At 47.1% G+C, this 7,579-nt stretch overlaps 1 protein-coding gene across 2 annotated transcripts in view; it reads left to right on the top strand.

Moving 5' to 3' along the window:
* The first annotated feature begins 681 nt into the window (after positions 1 to 681).
* G3BP1 (G3BP stress granule assembly factor 1) overlaps positions 682 to 7,579 on the top strand; it is a 29,400-nt gene continuing 22,502 nt past the window's right edge. For both annotated transcript variants that reach the window (XM_038740420.1, XM_038740419.1), the window contains exon 1: positions 682 to 766. The gene's annotated coding sequence lies outside the window, so the exon portion shown is untranslated. The remainder of the gene's footprint in view (positions 767 to 7,579) is intronic.

Genomic DNA, 7,579 nt, shown 5'->3' with positions numbered 1-7,579 from the left:
TAGAACAGTGCTTTGCACACAGTAATTGCTTAATAAATGATATTATTATTATTATTATCATTATTATTATTATGGGAAGGGGCAGAGAGTCAGGGCGTGCCCTCCCCTGAAGCCCGGCCTAAGGAGTAGCGCGCTCTGAGGCAACCCCCGCGGCCCTTTCTGCGCATGCGCCCCCCCAGCGCGCAGCCTCCCCGGCTGTCAATCACCCGCTCTCGGACACGCGATTGGCCTAGAGCGCCTCGGGTCCCCCTGTCCCCGCCCCCTCCCCGCGCGGGGTTTCCCTCCCCTCCCCGCGCGGGCCCCGTCTTGCAGAGCAACCGCCCCTGCCTGGCCGCCCCCCTCCGCCCTGGGCCGGCGTTCTCCCGACCCAGCCGGGCCGCGCCCTCCCATTGCTCGGCGGGGCTGTCCGTCACGCCGGGTCCCACCCCCGGAGCCTCCTCATTGGCTGCGCCGGGTGTCAATTGGTTACGGGGTGGCAACAGCCTCCTCCCGCCGCCATAGGCGGTGCCGCCCGTCAATCAAGGGACAGTATCGCCGTCCCCGCGCTCCGGCCAATCAGCGTCCGAGGGGCGCCGAGCGCTGGCCGAGGATTGGCTGGCGGGTGGGCCGGCCCGGCGTCAGCAGGGTAGGGTGCGCTCCTAGTATATGTACCGGCGGCGGAGCACGCGTGTGTGCGGACGCCGTTTTGCCGCTCGGCCGTGCTGAGAAGTGAAGCGATTTCCTTCCTTTTCCTCCTTTTCTTCTTCTCCTGCTGAGCCCCCCGCAGGTAAGCGGGGCATGGGGGACCCCCCCCACCTTCCTCCGTGTGCCCCCCGTCCTCCCCCAAACGCCTCCTCCCTCCCCTTCCCCGCGAAAATCGCGCGCACCCTCCAATAATTACGGTAATCAATCAATCAATCGTATCTATTGAGCCCTTTCAGTGTGCAGAGCACTGTCCTAAGCGCTTGGGAAGTTGGCAACACAGAGACGGCCCCTACCCAACAGTGGGCTCACAGTCCCCTTGGTCCCCAGCGCTGCAATAACAACAACAACAACAACAAAATAATAATAATGACATTTATTAAGCGCTTACTATGCGCAAAGCACTGTTCTAAACGTTGGGGCCTCCTCCCCATCCCCCGCGCCTTACCTCCTTCCCCTCCCCCCAGCACCTGTATATATGTTTGCACAAATTTACTACTCTATTTTATTCGTGCATATTCTATTGATTTCATTTTGTTACTATGTTGCCAACATGGACTTCCCAAGCGCTTAGTACAGTGATCTGCATACAGTAAGCGCCCAATAAATACGGTTGAATGAATGAATACAAGGTGATCAGGGTGTCCCACGTGGGGCTATTTTATTTTGCTAGTATCTTGTTTTTTGTTGTCTGTCTCCCCTCTCTAGACTGTGAGCCCACTGTTGGGTAGGGACCGGCTCTAGATGTTGCCAACTTGGACTTCCCAAGCGCTTAGTACAGTGCTCTGCACACAGTAAGCGCTCAATCAATACAATTGAATGAATGAATGAATACAGGGTGATCAGGTTGTCCCACGTGGGGCTATTTTATTTTATTTTGTTAATGTGTTTTGTTGTCTGTCTCCCCCTTCTAGACTGTGAGCCCACTGTTGGGTAGGGACCGGCTTTAGATGTTGCCAACTTGTACTTCCAAAGCGCTTAGTACAGTGCTCTGCACACAGTAAGCGCTCAGTAAATACGACTGAATGAATACAAGGTGATCAGGTTGTCCTACGTGGGGCTATTTTATTTTGTTAATATGTTTTGTTTTGTTCTCTGTCTCCCCCTTCTAGACTGTGAGCCCACTGTTGGGTAGGGACCGGCTCTAGATGTTGCCAGCTTGTACTTCTCAAGCGCTTAGTACAGTGCTCTGAACACAGTAAGCGCTCAATAAATATGAATAAATGAATGAATACAAGGTGATCAGGTTGTCTCACGTGGGGCTTATAGTCTTCGTCATCTTACAGATGAGGGAACTGAGGCACAGAGAGTAATAATAATGATAGTATTTATTAAACGCTTACTATGTGCAAAGCACTGTTCTAAGCGTTGAGGAGGATACAAGGTGATCAGGTTGTTCCACGTGAGGTGCACAGTCTTCATCCCCATTCTACAGGTGAGGGAACGGAGGCTCAGAGAAGTGAAGTGACTTGCCCAAGTCACACAGCTGGCAATGGGTGGAGCCAGGATTTGAACCCATGACCTCTGACTCCAAAGCCCGGGCTCTTTCCACTGAGCCATGAAGCGTTGGGTACATACAAAGTAATCATCATGCCCCGCGTGGGGTCACAAATCCCGTTTTGTAGATGAGCCCAATCAATCAATCAGTCGTATCTATTGAGCACTGTACTGTGTTCCCTCAACTATAAAATGGGGCTTAATATTAATAATAGGAAATAGTAGCAATGATGGTAGTTAAGCGCTTACTAATAACAATAATTCATTGGTGGTATTTAAGTGCTTATTGTGGGGGAGATACAAGGTAATCAGGTTGTCCCACCTGGGGCTCACAGTTGTAGTCTCCATTTTACGGAAGAGGGAACTGAGGCACAGAGAAGTGAAATGACTTGCCCAAGGTCACACTGCAGACGAGTGGCGGAGCTGGGATTAGAACCCACAGCCTCTGACTCCCGGGCTCTTGCCAGTAGGTCACGCTGCTTCTGTACATTAATAATGATGATGATGGCATTTATTAAGCACTTATTATGTGCAAAGCACTGTTCTAAGCGCTGGGGAGGTTACAAGGTGATCAGGTTGTCCCGCGGGGGGATCACAGTCAATCCCCATTTTACAGGTGAGGTAACTGAGGCCCAGAGAAGTTAAGTGACTTGCCCAAAGTCACACAGCTGACAGTTGGCGGAGCCGGGATTTGAACCCATGACCACTGACTCCACAGCCCGTGCTCTTTCCCCTGAGCCACGCTGCTTTTCTAAGTCTTAATGCTTCTCATTAAGACTGTGAGCCCCTTGTGGGGCAACCTCATTACCTTGTGTCCACCCCAGCGCTTAGAGCAGTGCTGGGCACGTAATAAGCATTTAACAAATGCCATCATCATTATAGTAATAATGATGATAGGATTTATTAAGCGCTTACTATGTGCCAAGCACTGTTCTAAGCGCTGGGCACTAAGCACTTGGGAAGATACAATACAGCAGGAGAGAGACAACCCCTGCCCATGATGAGCTCACAGGAGTGAATGAGATCCAGAGAAGTGAAGCGACTTGCCCAAGGTCACACAGCAGACGAGTGGAGGAGGCGTCCTCTTGACTCCCAAGCCCGGGCTCTTACCGCTAGGCCATGCTGCTTCTCGTCTGTCCTGGCGACCCCTGATCCGGCCCTGGGCCACCCCTAGACCACCTGTTCCTCCTCCCCTTTCCCCGTCGTGGACCCTTCTGGGGTGGTGGGCCCAGCCTCAGTTTCCCCATCAAGGGCGGGAATGCTGCCGCACGGGGAGGGGATGGGGCCTGGATTATCCGACTTCTTCTCCGTGGCCCAGAGCACCCTTCCCCTGGGAAAATAGCACCTGCACCATGACTGCCCCCTGTTCCCCGGCCTTGAGAGGGATTACGGGCTCCCTGGAAGTGGCGTTCGGATCATTTCAAATCCGCAGGTACCTGGTATTTACTGAGCGCCTGCTGTGTGTGCAGTACTGTGCCAAGCCCTTGGGAGAGTGCAATGGAATGAGTGGACACCCTGCAGACTAAGGGGAAACTCAGAAAGGGTGCCGGCTACGTTGCCAAATGGGATTTCAGGGGGTCCCGGAGCGGATTATAGGCCACATTCTTTGGATTTGGGCAATTGAACGAAATAAAGGACGTTGAAGTGGCAGGGAGAATCCGGCAGCCCAGCGTCCCCCGCCCCCTCCACTTCCTGCCACTTTTTTTCCAAAGAAAGGGGAGCCAGCTTGCACAGAGACTTTCTCCTTAACCAGAGAGGAGCAAGCCAGTCTTTCCCTGCAAGTCGCGTGTAGTACATGGAGCTGGTGGAATGGCAGGAAATCTGGCACAGATGTGAAAAACAAACGGGCAATCTTACTATTCCCCCCCCAGTACTTCTACTATTATATAATAATGGTATTTGTTAAGCACTTACTATGTGCCATAGCACTGTTCTAAGCCCTGGGGTAGACACAAGGTAATCAGGTTGTCCCACCTGGGGCTCACAGTCTTAATCCCCATTTTACAGATGGGGGAACTGAGGCACAGAGAAGTCGAGTGACTTGCCCAAGGTCACACAAAGACAAGTATCAGAGTTGGCATTAAAACCCACAACCTCCGACTCCCAAGCCCGTGCTCTTTCCACTAAGCCATACTGCTTCTAAGTATACTAAGTATAAGTGCTTATATATATATATATATATATATATATATATATATATATGATACTTATATACATATCTTCTGTTACTTCCTCTTTTCTAAAATGTTTCATGTCTGTCTCCCCTCCTAGTTTTTAAGATCCCTGTGTATCCTAACCAGATTGTACTCTCCCAAAGTGTGTAATACCGTGCTCTGCATTCAGTAATTGCTTAGTAAATATGACTGATGGCATTAATAATAATAATAATAATGATGGCATTTATTAAGCGCCTACTATGTGCCAAGCACGGTTCTAAGCACTGGGGGGGATACAAGGTGATCAGGTTGTCCCACAGGGGGCTCACAGTCTTAATCCCCATTTTACAGATGAGGTCACTGAGGCCCAGAGAAGTGAAGTGACTTGCCCAAAGTCACACAGCTGACAAGTGGCGGGGCCGGGATTTGAACCCATGACCTCTGACTCCAAAGCCTGTGCTCTTTCCACTGAGCCACGCTGCTCCTCTATTGAATTTAGAAGCACCCTTAATCGGAAGGAAGTTCCATCAGCAAGAAGCTGGTTGTGCAAACTCACCTGGAGAAAGAGGATGGGCTGATACCTAGGACTTGAGAGCATGGCGTAGCCCTAAATTTAAATAATGGCTAAAATTAACCTCACTTCCCATCTCTTGTACAGGGATATTGGGTTATAGGGATACATACGGTTGGGGAAGATGCTACCAAAATTGGAATTTGGGGATTAAAGCTAAAATCTGTTCATGAATGGCCTCACTGAGTAAAAGCACCACGTGTCTTAAACCAGTCAATTACTTGATTAGCAGGTTTAACGGATTAAAAGAACTGAGTTCTGACAGTACATCATTTCATCCTTGGAAGTATTTTTCATCCATTTTATCGAGAACCTGTACCATCAGAAACTGGAAACAATTACAGGTTTTTTCAAGCTACACATGAAATATATGAAAAGGCCAGGGTATCAGAGGGCATTCCATTTACACAGCCCTGCATTATTTCCAGTCAGGGCAGTTTGGGTCTCCCAGAAAAGTAATGGCAATTAAGAAAAGCAGGTAGCACTGCTTCCCCTCCAAGTTTTTGTTACCATTTGCCACAGAGACCCCATTTGCTCCCTAAACTATTATGCCTTAATAGACATCAAATCTCCAATGCAGAGCAACATCCTGTGGAGAAACATTTGGGCAAGTTTGGCTGCACAGGTTTGCGTTTTTGTAACAAAATTATTCTTTGGTGGCCTTTTGCATTGTCTAATTAATTCCTGTATTGATGAACTCAACGATGGTGCTCAAAGAACCCTGTACTAAAGGATAGCCATATAATGTTCTGTTATATGGATAACCCAGTGGAGAGCAGCTACAGATAAACTAGAATCTCATGTCCTAACCGATCAGTAAGAAAGCTTTCCAAGTGGATTAGTGTTATTTTTTGAAGTGCGTATAGTTGCTCTTATGTTCCATAGATTTGACTAAAAATAAAGCTGAATTATGACTAGACAACTACATTAACAGTTTTAACTTAGCAGTTCTACAAAGGTGGTTAGAATTTGGTAATTTGGCATAGCAACTCATGAAGCATAGAAAACGTCATCCTGAGCTTCATGATGGGGTAAGCTACATACCAATGGATGGATTCATTTCAGGTAAGAACCATGAAATATGGTTTCTTAGAAAAAACAATTAACCCAAGTACTTAGTCTTTATAATGAAATATTTTGTAGGCTGGCTTTCACAGTTCGCTGGGCAAAAGTGAAGTACTAGAGTGTATTAAATCTAGAAGCGGCTGGGGAAAGTTCCCTCTGAACAGGAGCAGCAGACTAGTTTCTTATCTGAACCTCCCTTTTTGCCTCTTAAAGAACGCAGATCATTGCAGTCTTAATAGGTATAATCACAGTTTTAGGTAAAATTTACAATAGGTGAAGTTGCAAAATTTCAATAGGTCCAAAAAAATTAAAGGGAGGTGTTTTGTTGAATATGATTTTCAGTGTGCCGCTTGTGCAGTGGTTTTCTAAAGGAGCATCAGCAAGTTTATGGTGTTCCCTCTGACCTACTTCTGCTGACTTGTGTCAGTTTTCAGTGTGGGTTTTTTCCTTTATGTGTTTTATTAATCATGGTTATTGGGCACTTTGTACAGATCAGTGTACTAAGCACTTGGGAGAGTACAGTGTAACAAAGTTGGTATACACACTCCCTGCCTATAATGAGTTTACAGTCTAGAAGGTATTTACTTGTTTTACTTCAAAGATTAGTTTTTGGAGGCTGGGGGTAAGAGCACTAGATAGGATTTGGCTTTACATTTATCTGATTAAGTTCCTGCCTTAATGAATAACTTACCAGCTCAGCATAATTTTGCAGATGAACAGATTGGAATGCAAGGATTTAGATCATCAATGGTATTTGAGTGCTTATTGTGTGCAGAGACCGTATTAAACACTTGGGAGAGCACATACCACAGAGTTGGTAGACCGTTCCCTGCCCACAGTGACCTTACAGTCTAGATGATGTATGTATTCTCTCATTGTCTTGATGGTAATCCAAAGAAAATCCCAAAGACCTCCCAAATAGCAAAGGTTTCTGCGGGGGGAGGGAGGGAATAGAATATTTGCTCCCCATAACTTCATTGGCAGGCATTAATTAAGAGATAAATCAGAAAATAAAGCTGTATGATTTTTTTTCCTATCCAGAGAGCTCTTAGAACTTGTAAAAAGGTTTTATTTTTAAGAGTAAATCTCCAGTCCGTGAAGTGACTTTGAGAACCAGTTAGTAGAGGCCCATTGGCAGTCCCATAGCAAAGTAGAGAGCCAGACTGCTGCTGCTTTGCTACTGGAGCCTGCTACCTTCCCAAAAGACTGACAAACGTATAGGTAGACGCTCCTGTTCCTTAGTAATCAGGTGCTTGATAAAGTTCACCCACTGGGCATTCAAATATTTTTTAGTGGTGCTGTGAATATGACCCCAGAGACATCTTTGTACCCCCACCATTCATAAACAAATACGCATCTACACCTGTCTGGGATCACATGCTTGCTTTAATGTCATACTTAAATTGTAAGCTCTCAAAGGACAGCGGCCTTGCATAACCTGCAAAAAGAGAGCTCGTCACCATGCCATGAGTGCTTTAGCAACTTTTTGAATTCAGAAGACTTCTAGTCCCTTGAGGATGCACTAAAAGCAGAAGACAGTTTACACATTGAGTGCCCAAGAGGTTGCTGCCATTTTTTCTTGTGCTTCGGTAATAGTTTGGCCTTTTTG

The sequence above is a fragment of the Tachyglossus aculeatus genome, chromosome X1 (genome assembly GCF_015852505.1).
Source record: "Tachyglossus aculeatus isolate mTacAcu1 chromosome X1, mTacAcu1.pri, whole genome shotgun sequence".
Classification (NCBI taxonomy): domain Eukaryota; kingdom Metazoa; phylum Chordata; class Mammalia; order Monotremata; family Tachyglossidae; genus Tachyglossus; species Tachyglossus aculeatus.
The sequence above is the reverse complement of the archived record's forward strand: the minus strand, read 5'-3'. Positions and strand labels throughout refer to the sequence as shown.